A 24,876-nucleotide genomic window follows, 5' to 3' on the forward strand; every position below is an offset into this window, starting at 1 on the left:
AAAAAGACGTCGCCGTTTTTAACGCCGCTTTGACTGACTCAGCGGCGTTATGATTTCCAAGAGAAAAGAGTTCGTAAATAAAAGTATATTTCCACAGAAATGTGCTTAGTTAATCATTAGAGTTAACGTGAATATATATTTTCAGGGTATGGAGCAAAAAGAGTATACTCTCCGTTTTTGTGTGTTACATTTGTATAATAGCTTGATAACATACGAATTTTATTCAAGTTAATCCTTAAAAAGATATCGAGTTACTTTGCTATCGCCGTTTAAAACTCGTTGGTTTCCGGTGTTTTTATTTCGAGTAATATATGAGGCGGACAATTAAAATTTGAAAGATAAATGGTTGGATAGATAATCTTAAATGTTCAATGAAGACATCTAATGATTGATCTCCTGATAATGAAATGTATATATTTCGCTATGATAAAAAACTGATATCAATGCCGTAATCGAAATATCTTCTCTTCTACGAGTATTCAACATCAATGATGCCACGTTTCTCAACGAGACAGTAGGTCAATTAATGGACTTCTCCACATCCTCATCATATCTTCCCACCTCTCCATAAACAACTGCAATAACAAACTAACTGAATTGTGACCAGTGATTTGGTGCTGTTTTAAAGCAATACAATGAAATTATATAAGGAGGGTGTACAAGAAATCATGAGGCCCCTGACAGACGTTTTATAGTGTAATCACGCTGAAAGCCCACGCGTATACCCAGAAACGTGACATTCCAGATAGTCAAATTATACAAGGCGCGAACTGGTCTTTTCTTCGCCTTTGAAGCTGAGTTTCAATTAGAGAGCTGCAAGTACCAATTTTAAAGACTTTGGTTGGTACAGTTCATGGAGACGAACCAGTTATTTTAGGATTGTCCGGGCCATGGAAATAGTACTAGTAACCTTAAAGATTGTCCGGGCCATGGAGACAGGACCAGTTACCTTAAAGATTGTCCCGGCCATAGAGACAGCACCAGTAACCATTAGAGACACCAGTAACCTTAAAGATTGTACCGGCCATGGAGACGGGACCAGTTACCTTAAAGATTGTACCGGCCATGGAGACAGGACCAGTTACCTTAAAGATTGTCCCAGCCATAGAGACAGGACCAGTCACCTTAAAGATTGTACCGGCCATAGAGACAGGACCAGTAACCTTAAAGATTGTTTCGGCCATAGAGACAGCACCAGTAACCTTAAGATTGTCTCGGCCATAGAGACAGGACCAGTAACCTTAAAGATTGTCCGGGCCATAGAGACAGGACCAGTTACCTTAAAGATTGTCTCGGCCATAAAGACAGCACCAGTAACCTTAAAGATTGTCTCGGCCATAGAGACAGGACCAGTTACCTTAAAGATTGCCCAGGCCATAGAGACAGCACCAGTAACCTTAAAGATTGTCTCGGCCATAGAGACAGGACCAGTAACCTTAAGATTGTTTCGGCCATAGAGACAGCACCAGTAACCTTAAAGATTGTCTCGGCCATAGAGACAGGACCAGTACCTTAAAGATTGTCCGGGCCATAGAGACAGGACCAGTTACCTTAAAGATTGTCTCGGCCATAGAGACAGGACCAGTCACCTTAAAGATTGTCTCGGCCATAGAGACAGGACCAGTCACCTTAAAGATTGTACCGGCCATAGAGACAGGACCAGTAACCGTAAAGATTGTACCGGCCATGGCGACAGGACCAGTTACCTTAAAGATTGTCCCGGCCATAGAGACAGGACCAGTTACCTTTAAAGATTGTACCGGCCATGGAGACAGGACCAGTTACCTTAAAGATTGTACCGGCCATGGGAGACAGGACCAGTTACCTTAAAGATTGTACCGGCCATGGAGACAGGACCAGTTACCTTAAAGATTGTCCGGGCAATAGAGACAGGACCAGTTACCTTAAAGATTGTACCGGCCATGGGGACAGGACCAGTTACCTTAAAGATTGTACCGGCCATGGAGACAGGACCAGTTACCTTAAAGATTGTCCCAGTCATAGAGACAGGACCAGTTACCTTAAAGATTGTACCGGCCATGGAGACAGGACCAGTTACCTTAAAGATTGTACCGGCCATGGAGACAGGACCAGTTACCTTAAAGATTGTCCCAGTCATAAAGACAGGACCAGTTACCTTAAATATTGTACCGGCCATGGAGACAGGACCAGTTACCTTAAAGATTGTACCGGCCATGGCGACAGGACCAGTTACCTTAAAGATTGTACCGGCCATAGAGACAGGACCAGTTACCTTAAAGATTGTACCGGCCATAGAGACAGGACCAGTTACCTTAAAGATTGTACCGGCCATGGAGACAGGACCAGTTACCTTAAAGATTGTACCGGCCATGGAGACAGGACCAGTTACCTTAAAGATTGTACCGGCCATGGAGACAGGACCAGTTACCTTAAAGATTGTACCGGCCATGGAGACAGGACCAGTTACCTTAAAGATTGTCCCAGTCATAAAGACAGGACCAGTTACCTTAAATATTGTACCGGCCATGGAGACAGGACCAGTTACCTTAAAGATTGTACCGGCCATAGAGACAGGACCAGTTACCTTACAGATTGTACCGGCCATGGAGACAGAACCGGTTCTTTATGGTGCTCTCCAATGACCCTTACTGCCGAAGAATCTATCTATGCGTCAAAGTAATGTCCTTTAGGAAAAGTGAATTGTCAGAGTCGTATAGCAATGCAATTGGTTTCCCGTGATACCATATACGCGAGTATTAATTGTAGTAAACTCCTCCAGGAAGCCTCTCCATGGAGAAATAGACAATACCCGACCTTAAAGCACTAGAACTAGTGTATTGTGGGTAAAAATGAAGATCGTAATGTACGTGGACAGGTTGTTGGTTTATATGTAGACACTAGTACAATGTATTGATTGTGACGCCCTCGGGAAACCTTAAGGAGAGGCTCGTTGTTGTCTACTTTACCCCTATACATGGTGTATGGTGTTGTGGGTCGTGGACATTGAGAAGTGGAATAGCCGGAGTTATTTTAATGTCTGACCCTTACCAAACATCGTTATTATTACAAAGTGTTTATATAATATATATTATATAATATTTGACTGTAGGTGACAAACCTGCGGATAATTAATAATCAGTACACGGCGATAGTCATATAGAGCGTTGGCATAGTAACATTGTGATTTTTGCGGATGCTATTACCAGAAGTCGCCGCCGGTGGTATATTAATCAACATCGCCACGTGTGGATTTGTGAGCGTTATGTTCTTGTTACAATCAGTCAGTCACAGACTAAGTTTTTTTGTTTTTTGTTTTAATTTTACATGTTTTGGTGTTTGGTTAAATTCTATGTAGCTCAATTACAATCGCAGTAGGATACATGTTTCAGAAATATATTTCTTGTTGTCATGTTTCATTTCTATATTTAGATGTAAAACATATTCTAATATTTACAAACTGGTCCTTGCGTTGTGATTAAAGTGCAAAATTTTCGCCATAAAATATTCCTTTCATCGACTGACTTCTTAAATTTGTTTTTACATATGCCTTCTCACAGATGTATTTCCACCTGTTTTTCAGGACTCGTACAACAGGTGTTTGTCTGGTCTCGTACAACAGGTGTTTGTCTGGTCTCGTACAACAGGTGTTTGTCTGGACTCGTACAACAGGTGTTTGTCTGGTCTCGTACAACAGGTGTTTGTCTGGTCTCGTACAACAGGTGTTTGTCTGGACTCGTACTACAGGTGTTTGTCTGGTCTCGTACAACAGGTGTTTGTCTGGTCTCGTACTACAGGTGTTTGTCTGGACTCGTACAACAGGTGTTTGTCTGGTTTCGTACTACATGTGTTTGTCTGGTCTCGTACAACAGGTGTTTGTCTGGTCTCGTACTACAGGTGTTTGTCTGGTCTCGTACAACAGGTGTTTGTCTGGACTCGTACTACAGGTGTTTGTCTGGACTCGTACTACAGGTGTTTGTCTGGTCTTGTATTACAAGTGTTTGTCTGGTTTCATACTACAGGTGTTTGTCTGGTCTCGTACTACAGGTGTTTGTCTGGTCTTGTACAACAGGTGTTTGTCTGGTCTCGTATTACAGGTGTTTGTCTGGACTCGTACTACAGGTGTTTGTCTGGACTTGTTCTACAGGTGTTTGTTTGGTATCGTACAACATGCGTTTGTCTGGTCTCGTACAACAGGTGTTTATCTGGTCTCGTACAACAGGTGTTTGTCTGGTCTCGTACGACAGGTGTTTGTCTGGACTTGTACTACAGGTGTTTGTTTGGTATCATACAACAGGCGTTTTTCTGGTCTCGTACAACAGGTGTTTGTCTGGACTCGTACTACAGGTGTTTGTCTGGTCTCGTCCTACAGGTGTTTGTCTGGTCTCGTACTACAGGTGTATGTCTGGTCTCCAATTTACACATGATATCTCCATTTCAACCGATCATACACGAACATGTCTCATTGCCACTCTTTCACACGCGAGTCTGTGTCCTTTTCACCCGTTCACACACGAGCCTGACTGCATGACACCCGTTCACACACGAGCCTGTCTGCCTCTCACCCGTTCACACAAGTGCCTGTCTGCCTCTCACCCGTTTACACACGAGCCTGTCTCCTTTTCACCCGTTCACACACGAGCCTGTCTCCCTGTCACCCGTTCACACACGAGCCTGTCTCCCTGTCACCCGTCCACACGAGCCTGTCTCCTTTTCACCCGTTCACACACGAACCTGTCTCCATGACACCCGTCCACACACGAGCCTGTCTCCTTGTCATCCGTCCACATACGAGCCTGTCTCCCTGTCACCCGTCCACACACGAGCCTGTCTCCCTGTCACCCGTCCACACACGAGCCTGTCTCCATGACACCCGTCCACACACGAGCCTGTCTCCTTGTCATCCGTCCACACACGAGCCTGTCTCCCTGTCACCCGTCCACACACGAGCCTGTCTCCATGACACCCGTCCACACACGAGCCTGTCTCCTTGTCATCCGTCCACACACGAGTCTGTCTCCCTGTCACCCGTCCACACACGAGCCTGTCTCCCTGTCACCCGTTCACACACGAGCCTGTCTCCTTTTCACCCGTTCACACACGAACCTGTCTCCATGACACCCGTCCACACACGAGCCTGTCTCCTTTTCACCCGTCCACACACGAGTCTGTCACCCTGTCACCCGTCCACACACGAGCCTGTCTCCATGACACCCGTCCACACACGAGCCTGTCTCCTTGTCATCCGTCCACACACGAGCCTGTCTCCCTGTCACCCGTCCACACACGAGCCTGTCTCCATGACACCCGTCCACACACGAGCCTGTCTCCTTGTCATCCGTCCACACACGAGTCTGTCTCCCTGTCACCCGTCCACACACGAGCCTGTCTCCCTGTCACCCGTTCACACACGAGCCTGTCTCCCTTTCACCCGTTCACACACGAACCTGTATCCATGACACCCGTCCACACACGAGCCTGTCTCCTTTTCACCCGTTCACACACGAGTCTGTCACCCTGTCACCCGTCCACACACGAGCCTGTCTCCATGACACCCGTCCACACACGAGTCTGTCTCCCTGTCACCCGTCCACACACGAGCCTGTCTCCCTGTCACCCGTTCACACACGAGCCTGTCTCCCTGTCACCCGTTCACACACGAGCCTGTCTCCCTGTCACCCGTTCACACACGAGCCTGCCTCCATGACACCCGTTCACACACGAGCCTGTCTCCCTGTCACCCGTTCACACGCGAGCCTGTCTCCATGACACCCGTTCACACACGAGCCTGTCATCCTGTCACCCGTTCACACACGAGCCTGTCTCCATGACACCCGTTCACACACGAGCCTGTCTCCTTTTCACCCGTTCACACACGAGCCTGTCTCCATGACACCCGTTCACACACGAGCCTGTCTCCATGACACCCGTTCACACACGGGCCTGTTCCCTTGTTACCGGTTAAAACACATGTCTCATTGACACCCGTTCAGATATATTTCTGCCGAAGGCACCACTTAGATGCATCAAGGAGATTGATAACAAAGGGTCTTACTCCCTAGTTATTAGAGGGCCGGCACCCAATTGAGAAATAGAGGAAATGGTCTGCAGCATTCAATTTGGCCATCTTCTCTGAATGTTATTTAAAGTAAATTGTCGACTGCAATGCATGATGAGAAGCAGATCCTGAAATGGAAAACGAGTGTCATTATCACTTAACTATCCATGTTAGGGATGCAGGCCATTTATGTCTCTTCTTTTGTGAATTCAATACACGAGTGGTCACGTAGAGCACGAGTGGTCATGAAGAGAGAAACACCGGACATATTTATAAACAGGCCGTACGCCTACGAGTATCAATGTATTTATATTTCTTGAGTTATTTTTGAAATTGACATTTTATTATGATGTTCGCAAATCCAATTAAGGAATGAAAACAAAAGTGGTAATAATTTTTAATTTTAATGGCCGTCATCCACAATCGCAATTATATGTCATATCCGGTATAATTAAGGGTTGCCAGTCATTCAGTTGCAACGTCCAATACAGGTGAATTTTTTCCAATTTTCCCTGTTCGAGCGCCGTCGGCTCCCATCTTTGTGATGCGGTTGTGAATCAGGCCTGATGGTTGCCTGATGTGTAAGTGACTTGAGCAGCAGAGATCGGAATATTGATTGCGGATAACCATTGCTTCAGACTGGAAAGATGGTGTAAAATAACACATTAGTCATTATACTTTTAAAAGCAGACCAATAGTTCACCTCAGGCTTTATACTTTGTATTCGCAATCACGGAACCATATCTGAGTATCGGATATATAGTTTGTGTAGGGAAGGCCTGGGAAGGTCCTAGATCCAATTACAAATTCGAATGAAACGTAGATAATCAAAATACATACCAAACCTTTAACAAACCTCATCATACAAATAATAATAATAATAAATATAAGCCTTATGGAGCCGTATCTAGCTAACAGACATAAACCGAATAAAGTGGAAGTTTAACAGCATAATCGGGCATACTTAAACGAGAAGTCGACCTGGTGTCTCTATGATAGGCGCGAAAAGGACGTGCAGGTCTCACGCGCAACAGGATCATTAGGACGGGATTCGACAGCACTTCATCCTACCTCATTTAGATCGATTAAAACTATGCATACAGCGGGAGTGCCAGTGCAACAGTAGAAACAACGTCACGTGTCTGTAACACCAGAAACCCTCCCTATACCACCAGAGGGTGCTTGCTTGATCGATAGCAGAAATAGTTCTTCAACACGAAACTCGATTTCTGTTTTTAAAATTACAGCTGTTTTGACTATCGATAAATTTTGTTGAAACACAGAACATTATCGTACGTGAAATTTAAAAGCAAAATATACATAAAACACTACCCAATATAGATAATTACATTTTAAAAGTAATTGAAGACATTTGGAAGTGCCTTATCTCTGGGTTGGGTATGCCGCTCACCCTGGAAACTCCCGCCCTGTCTGATACACTCCGTAAGGCCGTGTATCGATCTCGTGGAGTCGGTAGATGACGTCTCGGCACACTCACTTGGCTGCTCTGCCGAGCGCACGGACGGACGAGTGGCGGTTCCCCGACACACCCTGACCGTGAGTACGTAACCACTCGGCCGTTGGCCAGGGCTTTTTCCTTAATATACTGTCTTCTAATATGTTTTTTATATTATGTTGCAAATCTTGATACTAGTTTCCATGAAAAACACATGGCGCATGCTCAGTTTAGATTCTTATCCATGTTATTTTTGAATGGGTTAACGAAAAAAAGGATGCAGATCGATTGTATTGATTGGTACATCACCTGCCAACATCACGACCAAACATCAGATCTATCTTTGTGTGGAAACAATCTGAGAGTGCTTAGGATAGATTAACACTAAATAGCCACACGGAATTAACGTCAACATGCGGTCAGGGGTCAGCGACCGAGGGGTCGTCAATTGTCAGTGTGGATACCTAATTGTGTACGGGTCCAATGGACTATCGTAAAACCTGGCACGGTAACACTGCCATGTTACAGGGGACATCGAGCTGATACAGAGAAAACCTGTCAGAAGGAGACAAAAACCTGTTAGATAGAGAAACAAATGTAACAAAGACAATGGCAAGCTGTAACCGCAGCAATGTAGGTGAAATCAAGCTGTAACTGCAACAATGTAGGTGAAATCAAGCTGTAACTGCAACAATGTAGGTGAAATCAATCTGTAACAGGGACAATGGCTCGTTACAGGTAGGTGAAATCAATCTGTAACAGGGACAATGGCTCGTTACAGGTAGGTCAAATCAATCTGTATTATGGACAATGGCTCGTTACAGGTAGGTGAAATCAATCTGTAACAGGGACAATGACTCGTTACAGGTAGGTGAAATCAATCTGTAACAGGGACAATGACTCGTTACAGGTAGGTCAAATCAATCTGTAACAAGGACAATGTCTCGTTACAGGTAGGTGAAATCAATCTGTAACAGGGACAATGGCTCGTTACAGGTAGGTGAAATCAATCTGTAACAGGGACAATGACTCGTTACAGGTAGGTGAAATCAATCTGTAACAGGGACAATGGCTCGTTACAGGTAGGTGAAATCAATCTGTAACAGGGACAATGGCTCGTTACAGGTAGGTGAAATCAATCTGTAACAGGGACAATGACTCGTTACAGGTAGGTGAAATCAATCTGTAACAGGGACAATGGCTCGCTACAGGTAGGTGAAATCAATCTGTAACAGGGACAATGGCTCGTTACAGGTAGGTGAAATCAATATGTAACAAGGACAATGACTCTTCTGAGAAAGGTGAAATCATGCCCGCAACGAGGGTAATACCGAGTAAGAATGGAAAGCACACGTTTACCGTTGAAGAGATTGGTGTCTCTCTTGCCAGTGGTATTTTCGCTGGGGAATGAGAAAACTGCCAATTATGTAACGGTTTTACTTTCTTGAGTGCTTTCTCTATTGCGACCTAAACCTTGGTGTGGTCTTTATGAGTCTTTCTAGAGTCTGACACAGGAAATGTATGTATGCTAATACATGTACCTGTACATGGGACAGAGATATCCTGTTGCATCAATATTTCTGTTGTGAAACCTCAGAAGCACCTGTTCCACTTTCTGTTGGTTGGGTTTAATTAGTGGTCGGCACGTTTTCAGACACAGATAAGACAGTGCCATCTCTCATTGACACCGCTGTCGTACTACTGTACTATTACGTCTCGCCGATTACGTAGCTGTAATTACATCCACTGTCACCACTGCCAGGAACACGATACTGGTATGGAGTTTCCATCATTTTCAGCAAGTCTACTTTTTGTTGTATCACGTCTGTCCCAGGGAGTGGGATAATTCTTGTGAATACCATGGAGGTTTTTCCCCCGGAGTGGGGTAATTGTTGTGTATACCATGGAGGTTTGTCCCCGGGAGTGGGGTAATTGTTGTGTATACCATGATGGTTTTTCCCCGGGAGTGGGGTAATTGTTGTGTATATCATGAAGGTTTGTTCCCGGGAGTGGGGTAATTGTTGTGTATACCATGAAGGTTTGTCCCCGGGAGTGGGGTAATTGTTGTGTATACCATGATGGTTTTTCCCCGGGAGTGGGGTAATTGTTGTGTATATCATGAAGGTTTGTTCCCGGGAGTGGGGGTAATTGTTGTGTATACCATGAAGGTTTGTTCCCGGGAGTGGGGTAATTGTTGTGTATACCATGATGGTTTTTCCCCGGGAGTGGGGTAATTGTTGTGTATATCATGAAGGTTTGTTCCCGGGAGTGGGGTAATTGTTGTGTATACAATGAAGGTTTGTTCCCGGGAGTGGGGTAATTGTTGTGTATACCATGAAGGTTTGTTCCCGGGAGTGGGGTAATTGTTGTGTATACCATGATGGTTTTTCCCCGGGAGTGGGGTAATTGTTGTGTATACCATGGAGGTTTGTCCCCGGGAGTGGGGTAATTGTTGTGTATACCATGATGGTTTTTCCCCGGGAGTGGGGTAATTGTTGTGTATACCATGAAGGTTTGTTCCCGGGAGTGGGGTAATTGTTGTGTATACCATGGAGGTTTGTTCCCGGGAGTGGGGTAATTGTTGTGTATACCATGGAGGTTTGTTCCCGGGAGTGGGGTACTTGTTGTGTATACCATGGAGGTTTGTTCCCGGGAGTGGGGGTACTTGTTGTGTATACCATGAAGGTTTGTTCCCGGGAGTGGGGTAATTGTTGTGTATACCATGAAGGTTTGTTCCCGGGAGTGGGGTACTTGCTGTGTATACCATGGAGGTTTGTCCCCGGGAGTGGGGTAATTGTTGTGTATACCATGAAGGTTTGTTCCCGGGAGTGGGGTACTTGTTGTGTATACCATGAAGGTTTGTTCCCGGGAGTGGGGTACTTGTTGTGTATACCATGAAGGTTTGTTCCCGGGAGTGGGGTAATTGCTGTGTAAACCATGGAGGTTTGTTCCCGGGAGTGGGGTAATTGTTGTGAATACCATGGAGGTTTGTTCCCGGGAGTGAGGTAATTGCTGTGTAAACCATGAAGGTTTGTCCCCGGGAGTGGGGGTAATTGTTGTGAATACCATGGAGGTTTGTTCCCGGGAGTGGGGTACTTGCTGTGTATACCATGGAGGTTTGTCCCCGGGAGTGGGGGTAATTGTTGTGTATACTCTGGAGGTTTGTTCCCGGGAGTGGGGTAATTGCTGTGTATACCATCTAGAATTCTCCCGGGACTGGAAAAATAGTTGTATTTAGTATCAGGTCTGTCCCGGGACTGAAGGAATCGCTTTAAGGTCTCAAGTGGGATTGGGGGATGGTTTACATCGTTTTAGTCGGGTGTGTGATTGAAGCGTTCAGGTACTTTTACCGATATTACAACATCCGGTACTTATACCGAGATTACAACATCCGGTACTTATACCGATATTACAACCTCCGGTACTTATACCGAGATTACAACATCCGGTACTTATACCGATATTACAACATCCGGTACTTATACCGATATTACAACATCCGGTACTTATACCATAAATATAGCATGGGGTACTCGTTAAAGTAGTCAGTAGTATAAGGGAGCAGTTGATAACTAATTATGAATAGGTTAATCAGTTATTCCATAAGTCCGTTATATTATCAAGCATCGCAACGAAGTTCAATATTATATCTGAACTAAGATGAAATATTTGAAAAATGAAATTCACATCATATGCTTGACTACTCGGAAACAATATAAAACACTGCTAATGAAGATTGCAATCGTGACCGCTGGCTTATAATCAGCTCTGTATAAGTCTTGTTTACGCTTAACTGATGTAAAACAGCAGGTTCTATTCGACGTAAGAAGATAACGAATTTTAAGTAATAATTAATGTCATCACATGATTTGGTGCTAGTTTTTTTTAACTTCATATGAGGTGTACATGTGCATGTAGATGGCGACATTGTACCATGAAAGGGAAATGGTGACCTAAAAAATGTCTCATCCGTTGAATGTCCCCGGAGACAAATCCAAAGGAGACTCTAAGTACAACAATCTGTTATTGAAAGGTTATGGTTTAGTGTGGCAGGGTACAAACACACTAGCGACTCAGATGACAACACTAAGCGCCTCGGCGAGTAAAATCTGTCCGATGGCACCATGTATTGTACAAGCACACCAATGATTGTATGGTATCGGTTGTTGCCTTAACCAAAACAGAGGCATCACTTTGAATGAGATGACCGGAAATTTGTGAGAAGAAGAAACCAGGCGATAACAAAAACATGCAAGGGAGTCCTTTCTGAAGATAACCTACATGGGGGCGTGTATCTGAGTATGTTTAAGGATACTTTTGGTCAATAGATGAGGCGGTCAATAGACGACCAGTAGACGGTCAATAGATGAGACGGTCAAAACATAACCAGTCAATAGATGACCGGTCAATAGACGACCAGGCAACAGATGACCAGTCAATAATTGACCAGTCAATAGATGACCAGTCAACAGACGACCAGTCAATAGATGACCAGTCAATGGATGACCAGTCAATAGATGACCAGTCAATAGACGACAAGTCAATAGATGACCAGTCAATTTTGGTTTGGTTTGGTTTATTTTGTTTAACGTCCTATTAACAGCTAAGGTCATTTAAGGACGGCCTCTCGTGCGTGGGACATGCATGCGTGTGGTGAGTGCGTATGTGTCTTTTGAGAGGCTGATGACCAGTCAATAGATGACCAGTCGATATATGAGACAGTCAATAGATGACCAGTCGATAGATGAGACAGTCAATAGATGACCAGTCAATAGATGACCAGTACTAGTATATCTCTACTAAAGTGTAGTGTTAATCAGAACCCTTTGAAAAATGACGTCATGATCTGTATCATCTAAACGCTCTGCTTTTCAATAAATGTGTTTTCGTTTGCTGGTTAGACAATGAATTAAATATAAGAACATGAAGAGCGTCGTTTCTTACTCTCAGATCGATAGAATCCATGTTTGTTTGGCTTCTTGAAACTGGAATGAATAAATATTTAAAGCATGAACAGGCGACCCCGATGAGATAAGTAGAAAAAACATGGTTTAGTGATGATGTATTCGAATAAGTACATCACTAACGAGATATTCTTCGCTTGATAATCTAGCTGAGGAAATCGCTGATTCTTTTATGTTCATAACATTATCATGGACATAGATATCGAAAGATGGAAATAGATATCGAAATATGGACATAGATATCGAAATATGGACATAGATATCGAAATATGGACATAGATATCGAAATATGGACATAGATATCGAAATATGGACATAGATATCGAAATATGGAAATAGATATCGAAATATGGACATAGATATCGAAATATGGACATAGATATCGACATAGATATCGAAATATGGACATAGATATCGAAATATGGACATAGATATCGACATAGATATCGAAATATGGACATAGATATCGAAAGATGGACATAGATATCGAAATATGGACATAGATATCGAAATATGGACATAGATATCGAAAGATGGACATAGATATCGAAAGATGGCAAGAGTTTCCCCGAAGAATAACCAGGGAAACAGGAAAAGAACATCATTTGTATTTTATAAAAAAAAAAAAAAAAAAAAAATGTAACTGGGCAATATTTCGCTGCCGCCTCCTGGTCGATTCATGCAGTTTTTTGTAATTTCGCCAACCAGACATTAAAGAAGAACGGTTGAGATTGGTGATGATATCAGCTGATCCACTCCTTCTGCGCCAGTTCGGCTTGTTGGCTAATCCTGAGTATATTTGTGACTGTTGCCATTTTATATGATTTTTAAGCACATGAATTACACGCGTTTATGTATAAAGCAAATATGGCGATGTATAAAGCGTCAGTCTGTTCAGGGCGGTACCCATCATTCTACCGAATGCAGCACTCCCCAGCGTGGGTTAGGTCGCTTGTGAAGTTTAATGATAGGATTTGGTATTCCGGTGAGAATGTGTTTGTATACCTACCCTGTCTATCATGCCACCAACTCCCACCAACTAGTCTTACACGAACAGACACATTCATTATGCATTGCCAATCGAAATCCTTCTTTTGACGATGTAGTTAATGCGCTGTAATCTAACTATTTGCTTAGGAAGCAATTGTTCGTTATTGTTATATTGGAAGCTATTTATTCTGGCGAGATGATGCGTTATCTAGATTGTCTGAGTTTTTCTCGCTGCTTCCTTCATTACAGAGAAGCTGTCGTTCCATATGATCTTTGATATCCCTCTTGACTCTCGGATTCGGCAATCCGGGATTGTGAAGTGCGGGAGACACTTCCGTTAGAGTGCAGTCCTTGGTGTCAGGGAGTGTCCGTAAACACTTTACTCTCAAATACGTTCCATATCAACCATGTTTTTGACTTAATTGGAGCTCGGCTAAATGCCGGCTTATCTTAGATCATTATTGTGCTCATGCAGCAATGGAATCTTAACCTGGAAAGATTGCCTATATACATAACACCATGTATCGGACAACTACCGCCGTTCTTGATAAATGTCTGTATTGTTACTGCAGTTATATACATCTCTAAATAACTTATAATTAACTTAAGTTATACACCTATACATCTCTAAATAAGTTATAATTAAGTTACATGTATGTACCTATACACGGGGCCGCGGTGGTCGAGAGGTTAAGGTGACCTAATACTTTATCACTAGCTCTCCACCTCTGGGTTGCGAGTTCGAGACCCACGTGGGGCAGTTGCCTGGTACTAAACGTACACATCCAAAGTAAGGCACATCCTTAAATGGTCCTGGCTGTTAACAGGACGTTAAACAAATTAAACCAATGCATATATTACTACTAGATATTTATTCCTGTAACACCATATCCTACAACACTATGTATCGGGCCACTAACTCCCTTCTCTATAAATGCGTGTCAGCATTGGCACTGCTACTGTGTGTCTGTACATATATCATTGACTAGTGTTTCCCTAGCATGCAATCTTTGTCCAATTGCTCGCTTTTGAATCTAGGAAACTTTCCAATCTATAAGTCAGCACAATCTGTCAATAACTTGATGGATTTTCTCCACAAGCAATAGAACTTGAACGGTATGTACGTACAATACGTACCTTTTAACCAGCCCTACATATTGTCGTCTTACATTAGTAGAGAAACCTGACATCAGTTGAATTAAAGTGCTGTAATTGCACTGGTACATGGCTGAATTAAGTAGAGATTGTTTCATCATATAACTTTAAAAATCAGGATAATATGTTTCTTTTGATGCTTATGCTAAAAACATACATTGTCAAGATAGCATCAATTTATATTTCAATTTTTAAAAGGAAGACAATTGTTATGTTTATATTTTATAATTATTTCCTGTGTAGATTCTCACAGGGGGTCCTTACACAACTAAAACACATTACTGCCAAAGACCTATGAACGCAATTTTAACAACGCCATTAATTGTTCTATGATAATTCACTAAGATGACACGTGTCTGTTGGACTACAAAATGACATTAGGAAGGGCTTTATTCCCTAACACCTCTCAGTCTCGATAACCATTGCGATCTTTGACGAAGTGAAAATTCAACTCTTCCAAGATGGCAGTTTGTAAATGTTATAATAAAAAGGACACGGACCATTTATTCGGCTACATGTGTTCCCTGTAGTATGGAAACAAATGAACATATAAAACATGTTTTATGTGTTACATGCCGTCACATGTGTTTTAGTGTGCTATATAAACACACGTGTTTTATTGTGCTATACAAACACGTGTGTTGGAGTGTGCTATACAAACACACGTGTTTTAGTGTGCTATACAAACGTGTGTTTAGTGTGCTTTACAAACACACGTGTTTTAGTGTGCTATGCAAGCACATGTGTTTTAGTGTGCTTTGCAAACACACGTGTTTTAGTGTGCTATGCAAACACATGTGTTTTAGTGTGCTATATAAACACACGCGTTTTTTTGTGCAATACAAACAGTGTGTTTAAGTGTGATATAAAAACACGTGTGTTTTAGTGTGCTATACAAACACGTGACATTGTGTTTGAGTGTGCAATACAAACACGTGTGTTTTAGGGTGCTATACAAACACGTGAAATTGTGTTTTAGTGTGCTATACAAACATGTGTGTTTAGTGTGCTTTACAAACACACGTGTTTTAGTGTGCTATGCAAACACATGTGTTTTAGTGTGCTATACAAACACATGTGATCGAGTGTGCTAAACAAAGACACTTGGTTTAGTGTGCTTTACAAACACCTGTGTAAAGGGTCCATGTTTAGTTTAAACAATATTTTTATTAACATTCAAGTACACAGATTACAATACAATTCATATATACATATAGGACTGGAAAACAAGCTAAACGCTTATACTAATGGCTTTCCTGTTTGAAATTAGAGTGTTACGTGACCGTTTTATACGATTGGGTATCCTTTTTGTCTTTTCAGTACATCTCAACGCAAAAAAAACAACTTAATTTTTATAGTGAAAATAAATATAAATAGAGACCATTACATAATACTGAAATATGCAAGGACTTTTAAACCAACGTAAAATTTTGAATTATTACAGGAAAAAACGGAACCGACATTGACAATACTAGTGTTTGAGCTTCCTACACTGCGGCTTTGACGCCTACGTTCCTACCAATTTGGAAGAAGGATTTTAACGTGTTATTTGTTTAAAATCCATATGTATCGCCTACGTTCGTGTCACATCAGCTATGGTATAATGCCACTCATTCTAGATCAAGTCATATGATCAGGTCGTGCACGTGCGCGGTGGTGATATTAACACGATACGGGAAGTATTTATAATTGTAAGTATCACAATAGTAATGTACATGGTGAAAATATACATCTGTAAGTTGGCGAGAGAGGGACAGACAACACTGGGTGACAAAATGACGGTCATCAGTTGGTGACAAAGTCGCAATCGTCAGTGTCCTCTCTGACTCTGGATAGGAGTTACCGTAAATATCGTGCCTTTGTGTCCTCTCTGTCTCTGGATAGGAGTTACCGTAAATATCGTGACTCAGTGTCCTCTCTCTCTCTCTCTGGAAGGAGTTACCGTAAATATCGTGCCTTTGTGTCTCTCCGTCTCTGGATAGGAGTTACCGTAAATATCGTGACTCGGTGTCATTTCTGTCTCTGGGTAGGAGTTACCGTAAATACCGTGACTCGGTGTCCTCTCTGTCTCTGGATAGGAGTTACCGTAAATATCGTGACTCGGTGTCATTTCTGTCTCTGGGTAGGAGTTACCGTAAATATCGTGACATCGGTGTCCTCTCTGTCTCTGGATAGGAGTTACCGTAAATATCATGACATCGGTGTCCTCTCTGTCTCTGGGTAGGAGTTACCGTAAATATCGTGACTCGGTGTCCTCTCTGTCTCTGGATAGGAAATACCGTAAATATCGTGACTCGGTGTCCTCTCTGTCTCTGGATAGGAGTTACCGTAAATATCATGACTCAGTGTCCTCTCTTTCTCAGGGTAGGAGTTACCGTAAATATCGGGACTCGGTGTCCTCTCTGTCTCTGGATAGGAGTTACCGTAAATATCGTGCCTTTGTGTCCTCTCTTTCTCTGGATATGAGTTACCGTAAATATCGTGCCTTTGTGTCCTCTCTGTCTCTGGATAGGAGTAACCGTCAAAATCGTGACTCGGTGTCCTCTTGTATCTTGATAGGACTTACCGTCAATATCTTGCCTTCGTGTACTCTCTGTTTCATCATTCTGTACCCCAGTAGGTATTTCTTATTCATTATACATAATGCCTTGGGCCATTTGGTTTTTTATAGAAAACATATCATCTATAAATCTAATGCGAATTCAAAGAACTTTTACGAACTGTAGTTACTGAAGCGTATTAGGGCCACATGTAAACTTTTTTATTTTTAATTTTCACACTTTAATATGTAAATTATACACTTTAAACTGTAAAATTTACACTTTAATGTGTAGATTTTACACTTTAATCTGTAAATTATACAATTTAATGTGTAAATTATACACTTTAATGTGTAAATGATACACTTTAATCTGTAAAATTTACACTTTAATGTGCAGATTTTACACTTTAATCTGTATATTATACAATTTAATCTTTAAATTATACACTTTAATGTGTAAATTATACACTTCAATCTTTAAATTTTACACTTTATTCTGTACATTTTACACTTTAATTCTGTAAATTTTACACATTAATCCGTAAAATTGAATCTTTATTTTATTTTTTCATGGAGTCATTTCGATACTCTGAGAGGTCTTCGAGATCAGAAGATAGGCTATTTGACCTTGTTAAAATCAATATACATGACGCGAAATTGAGTATTTTATCGAGGGTTAAAGTACCTGTAAGTAAAAGCCAAAGAGTAAATTTTACAGATTAATGTGTATAATTTACAGATTAAAGTGTAAAATTTACAGATTTAAATGTAAAATTTACAGATTAAAGCGTATAATTTACAGATTAAGTGTAAAATTTACAGATTAAAGTGCATAATTTACAGATTAAAATGTAAAATTTAAAGATTTAAATGTAAAATTGACAGATTAAATTATAAATTTTACACATTTAAGTGTATAATTTACAGATTAATGTGTATAATTTACAGATTAAAGTGTATAATTTACAGATTTAAGTGTATAATTTACACAATAAAGTGTATAATTTACATATTAAAGTTTAAAATTTACAGATTAAAGTGTATAATTTACAGATTAAAGTTTAAAATTTACATAATAAAGTGTATAATTTACAGATTAAAGTGTAAAAATTACAGATTTAAGTGTATAATTTACATATTAAAGTGTAAAATTTACAGATTAAAGTGTATAATTTACACATTAAAGTGTATTATTTACACATTAAAGTGTATAATTTACACATCAAAGTGTGGAAATTAAAATTAAAAACAAGTTTAAATGTGGCCCTAATACGCTTCCGTACATTGTTGTGAAAACAAAGCATGTCCGCAAAGCATTGTCCCGCCGGTATTCCAATTGTCCTAGACAAATCATTATCAGTCATGATTGCAACCATTTCTTCCTCAATCACAGCGTATTCAGTATTGTCTTAGCCGTATTTTACACAAAACATGTTTAAAATAGTTCACGACAATCGTTTTAGATTTTTGCCGTTCATCTTAACAAAGGACTTCCTACCTCAATTTGGGATGAGGTCGGTAGTGGTAAAGTGTGGAACATCTAGTCGTCTAAATAGAAGACGCGACGTGGAAATTATGTTTGATCAAACTATATATTGAGTGTTACTTATTATGAATTGTAAAGTATAACAAATTGAGTGTAACCATGCTTTGATATTACAAGACATTGATGCATTTAAGGAAATTGGCTTGGTTGAGCGACTAGGCATGTTGTTAAAATGGATTCTTGTGAAGTTTAGTAAGCCAGAATAAACAGCTTGACAGATAGAGTGCGTGTCCAGATAGAGTTGTATGGAGGTGTAGATATCCGTATACACACTCCCAGGGTTTATTGTATGGAGGTGTAGATATCCGTATACACACTTCCAGGGTTTATTGTATGGAGGTGTAGATATCCGTATACACGCTCCCAGAGTTTATTGTATGGAGGTGTAGATATCTGTATACACACTCCCAGTGTTTATTGTATGGAGGTGTAGATATCCATATACACACTTCCAGGGTTTATTGTATGGAGGTGTAGATATCTGTATACACGTTCCCAGGGTTTATTGTATGGAGGTGTAGATATCTGTATACACGCTTCCAGGGTTTATTGTATGGAGGTGTAGATATCCGTATATACACTCCCAGGGTTTATTGTATGGAGGTGTAGATATCTGTATACACGCTTCCAGGGTTTATTGTATGGAGGTGTAGATATCCGTATACACGCTTCCAGGGTTTATTGTATGGAGGTGTAGATATCCGTATACGCACTTCCCAGGGTTTATTGTATGGAGTTGTAGATATCCATATACAAGCTTCCAGGGTTTATTGTATTGAGGTGTAGATATCCGTATACGCACTTCCCAGGGTTTATTGTATGGAGGTGTAGATATCCATATACACGCTCCCAGAGTTTATCGTATGGAGGTGTAGATATCCATATACACACTCCCAGGGTTTATTGTATGGAGGTGTAGATATCCATATACACACTCCCAGGGTTTATTGTATGGAGGTGTAGATATCCGTATACACGTTCCCAGGGTTTATTGTATGGAGGTGTAGATATACATATACACACTCCCAGGGTGTATTGTATGGAGGTGTAGATATCCGTACACACACTTCCAGTGTTTATTGTATGGAGGTGTAGATATCCGTATACACGCTCCCAGAGTTTATTGTATGGAGGTGTAGATATCTGTATACACGCTTCAAGGGTTTATTGTATGGAGGTGTAGATATCCGTATACACGTTCCCAGGGTTTATTGTATGGAGGTGTAGATATCTGTATACACGCTTCAAGGGTTTATTGTATGGAGGTGTAGATATCCGTATACGCACTTCCCAGGGTTTATTGTATGGAGTTGTAGATATCCATATACAAGCTTCCAGGGTTTATTGTATTGAGGTGTAGATATCCGTATACGCACTTCCCAGGTTTAATGTATGGAGGTGTAGATATCCATATACACGCTCCCAGGGTTTATTGTATGGAGGTGTAGATATCCATATACACACTCCCAGGGTTTATTGTATGGAGGTGTAGATATCCGTATACACGTTCCCAGGGTTTATTGTATGGAGGTGTAGATATCCGTATACACACTCCCAGGGTTTATTGTATGGAGGTGTAGATATCCATATACACACTCCCAGGGTGTATTGTATGGAGGTGTAGATATCCGTATACACACTTCCAGGGTTTATTATATGGAGATGTAGATATCCGTATACACGCTTCAAGGGTTTATTGTATGGAGGTGTAGATATCCGTATACACGCTTCCAGGGTTTATTGTATGGAGGTGTAGATATCTGTATACACACTTCCAGGGTTGATTGTATGGAGGTGTAGATATCCATATACACACTTCCAGGGTTTATTGTATGGAGGTGTAGATATCCGTATACACACTCCCAGGGTTTATTCTATGGAGGTGTAGATATCAGTATACACACTCCCAGGGTTTATTGTATGGAGGTGTAGATATCCGTATACACGCTCGCAGGGTTTATTGTATGGAGGTGTAGATATCCATATACACGCTTCCAGGGTTTATTGTATGGAGGTGTATATATCCGTATACACGCTCGCAGGGTTTATTGTATGGAGGTGTAGATATCTGTATACACGCTTCCAGGGTTTATTGTATGGAGGTGTAGATATCCGTATACACACTCCCAGGGTTTATTGTATGGAGGTGTAGATATCCGTATACACGCTTCCAGGGTTTATTGTATGGAGGTGTAGATATCAGTATACACACTCCCAGGGTTGATTGTATGGAGGTGTAGATATCCATATACACACTCCCAGGGTTTTATTGTATGGAGGTGTAGATATCCGTATACACACTCCCAGGGTTTATTCTATGGAGGTGTAGATATCCATATACACACTCTCAGGGTTTATTGTATGGAGGTGTAGATATCTGTATACACACTCCCAGGGTGTATTGTATGGAGGTGTAGATATCTGTATACACACTTCCAGGGTTTATTGTATGGAGGTGTAGATATCTGTATACACACTTCCAGGGTTTATTGTATGGAGGTGTAGATATCCGTATACACACTCCCAGGGTTTATTCTATGGAGGTGTAGATATCAGTATACACACTCCCAGGGTTTATTGTATGGAGGTGTAGATATCCGTATACACGCTCGCAGGGTTTATTGTATGGAGGTGTAGATATCCGTATACACGCTTCCAGGGTTTATTGTATGGAGGTGTATATATCCGTATACACGCTCGCAGGGTTTATTGTATGGAGGTGTAGATATCTGTATACACGCTTCCAGGGTTTATTGTATGGAGGTGTAGATATCCGTATACACACTCCCAGGGTTTATTGTATGGAGGTGTAGATATCCGTATACACGCTTCCAGGGTTTATTGTATGGAGGTGTAGATATCAGTATACACACTCCCAGGGTTGATTGTATGGAGGTGTAGATATCCATATACACACTCCCAGGGTTTTATTGTATGGAGGTGTAGATATCCGTATACACACTCCCAGGGTTTATTGTATGGAGGTGTAGATATCCATATACACACTCCCAGGGTTTATTGTATGGAGGTGTAGATATCTGTATACACACTCCCAGGGTGTATTGTATGGAGGTGTAGATATCTGTATACACACTCCCAGGGTTTATTGTATGGAGGTGTAGATATCCGTATACACGCTCGCAGGGTTTATTGTATGGAGGTGTAGATATCTGTATAAACTCTTCCAGGGTTTATTGTATGGAGGTGTAGATATCTGTATACACGCCTCCAGAGTTTATTGTATGGAGGTGTAGATATCTGTATACACGCTTCCAGGGTTTATTGTATGGAGGTGTAGATATCTGTATACACACTCCCAGGGTTTATTGTATGGAGGTGTAGATATCTGTATACACACTCCCAGGGTTTATTGTATGGAGGTGTAGATATCCATATACACACTTCCAGGGTTTATTGTATGGAGGTGTAGATATCTGTATACACGTTCCCAGGGTTTATTGTATGGAGGTGTAGATATCTGTATACACGCTTCCAGGGTTTATTGTATGGAGGTGTAGATATCCGTATATACACTCCCAGGGTTTATTGTATGGAGGTGTAGATATCTGTATACACGCTTCAAGGGTTTATTGTATGGAGGTGTAGATATCCGTATACACGTTCCCAGGGTTTATTGTATGGAGGTGTAGATATCTGTATACACGCTTCCAGGGTTTATTGTATGGAGGTGTAGATATCCGTATACGCACTTCCCAGGGTTTATTGTATGGAGGTGTAGATATCCATATACAAGCTTCCAGGGTTTATTGTATTGAGGTGTAGATATCCGTATACGCACTTCCCAGGGTTTATTGTATGGAGGTGTAGATATCCATATACACGCTCCCAGAGTTTATTGTATGGAGGTGTAGATATCCATATACACACTCCCAGGGTTTATTGTATGGAGGTGTAGATATCCATATACACACTCCCAGGGTTTATTGTATGGAGGTGTAGATATCCATATACACGCTCCCAGAGTTTATTGTATGGAGGTGTAGATATCCATATACACACTCCCAGGGTTTATTGTATGGAGGTGTAGATATCCATATACACACTCCCAGGGTTTATTGTATGGAGGTGTAGATATCCGTATACACACTTCCAGTGTTTATTGTATGGAGGTGTAGATATCCGTATACACGCTCCCAGAGTTTATTGTATGGAGGTGTAGATATCTGTATACACGCTTCAAGGGTTTATTGTATGGAGGTGTAGATATCCGTATACACGTTCCCAGGGTTTATTGTATGGAGGTGTAGATATCTGTATACACGCTTCAAGGGTTTATTGTATGGAGGTGTAGATATCCGTATACGCACTTCCCAGGGTTTATTGTATGGAGTTGTAGATATCCATATACAAGCTTCCAGGGTTTATTGTATTGAGGTGTAGATATCCGTATACGCACTTCCCAGGTTTAATGTATGGAGGTGTAGATATCCATATACACGCTCCCAGGGTTTATTGTATGGAGGTGTATATATCCATATACACACTCCCAGGGTTTATTGTATGGAGGTGTAGATATCCATATACACACTCCCAGGGTTTATTGTATGGAGGTGTAGATATCCGTATACACGTTCCCAGGGTTTATTGTATGGAGGTGTAGATATCCGTATACACACTCCCAGGGTTTATTGTATGGAGGTGTAGATATCCATATACACACTCCCAGGGTGTATTGTATGGAGGTGTAGATATCCGTATACACACTCCCAGGGTTTATTATATGGAGATGTAGATATCCGTATACACGCTTCAAGGGTTTATTGTATGGAGGTGTAGATATCCGTATACACGCCTCCAGGGTTTATTGTATGGAGGTGTAGATATCTGTATACACACTTCCAGGGTTTATTGTATGGAGGTGTAGATATCTGTATACACACTTCCAGGGTTTATTGTATGGAGGTGTAGATATCCGTATACACACTCCCAGGGTTTATTCTATGGAGGTGTAGATATCAGTATACACACTCCCAGGGTTTATTGTATGGAGGTGTAGATATCCGTATACACGCTCGCAGGGTTTATTGTATGGAGGTGTAGATATCCGTATACACGCTTCCAGGGTTTATTGTATGGAGGTGTAGATATCCGTATACACGCTCCCAGGGTTTATTGTATGGAGGTGTAGATATCTGTATACACGCTTCCAGGGTTTATTGTATGGAGGTGTAGATATCCGTATACACACTCCCAGGGTTTATTGTATGGAGGTGTAGATATCCGTATACACGCTTCCAGGGTTTATTGTATGGAGGTGTAGATATCAGTATACACACTCCCAGGGTTGATTGTATGGAGGTGTAGATATCCATATACACACTCCCAGGGTTTTATTGTATGGAGGTGTAGATATCCGTATACACACTCCCAGGGTTTATTGTATGGAGGTGTAGATATCCATATACACACTCCCAGGGTTTATTGTATGGAGGTGTAGATATCTGTATACACACTCCCAAGGTGTATTGTATGGAGGTGTAGATATCTGTATACACACTCCCAGGGTTTATTGTATGGAGGTGTAGATATCCGTATACACGCTCGCAGGGTTTATTGTATGGAGGTGTAGATATCTGTATAAACTCTTCCAGGGTTTATTGTATGGAGGTGTAGATATCTGTATACACGCCTCCAGAGTTTATTGTATGGAGGTGTAGATATCTGTATACACGCTTCCAGGGTTTATTGTATGGAGGTGTAGATATCTGTATACACACTCCCAGGGTTTATTGTATGGAGGTGTAGATATCTGTATACACACTCCCAGGGTTTATTGTATGGAGGTGTAGATATCTTTATACACACTCCCAGGGTTTATTGTATGGAGGTGTAGATATCAGTATACACACTTCCAAGGTTTATTGTATGGAGGTGTAGATATCCGTATACACGCTTCCAGGGTTTATTGTATGGAGGTATAGATATCCGTATACACGCTTCCAGGGTTTATTGTATGGAGGTATAGATATCCGTCTACACACTTCCAGGGTTTATTGTATGAGGTGTAGATAGCTGTATACACACACCCAGGGTTTATTGTATGGGGGTGTAGATATCCGTATACACACTTCCAGGGTTTATTGTATGGAGGTATAGATATCTGTATACACACTTCCAGGGTTTATTGTATGGAGGTGTAGATATCTGTATACACACTTCCAGGGT

The 24,876-nt window shown here is 41.3% G+C and overlaps 1 protein-coding gene across 2 annotated transcripts in view; it reads left to right on the forward strand.

The window, feature by feature from the left end:
- Window positions 1–7,487: 7,487 nt before the first annotated feature.
- The window catches only part of LOC117323830 (sodium/potassium/calcium exchanger 4-like), a 90,570-nt gene continuing 73,181 nt past the window's right edge, over window positions 7,488–24,876 (forward strand). Inside the window, exon 1 of one of the 2 annotated variants that reach the window (XM_033879306.1) lies at window positions 7,488–7,594. The gene's annotated coding sequence lies outside the window, so the exon portion shown is untranslated. Of the gene's footprint in view, window positions 7,599–24,876 lie in introns of both variants that reach the window. The other variant, XM_033879305.1, reaches the window with a different exon arrangement.

The sequence above is a fragment of the Pecten maximus genome, chromosome 3 (assembly GCF_902652985.1).
Source record: "Pecten maximus chromosome 3, xPecMax1.1, whole genome shotgun sequence".
Taxonomy (NCBI): Eukaryota; Metazoa; Mollusca; class Bivalvia; order Pectinida; family Pectinidae; genus Pecten; species Pecten maximus.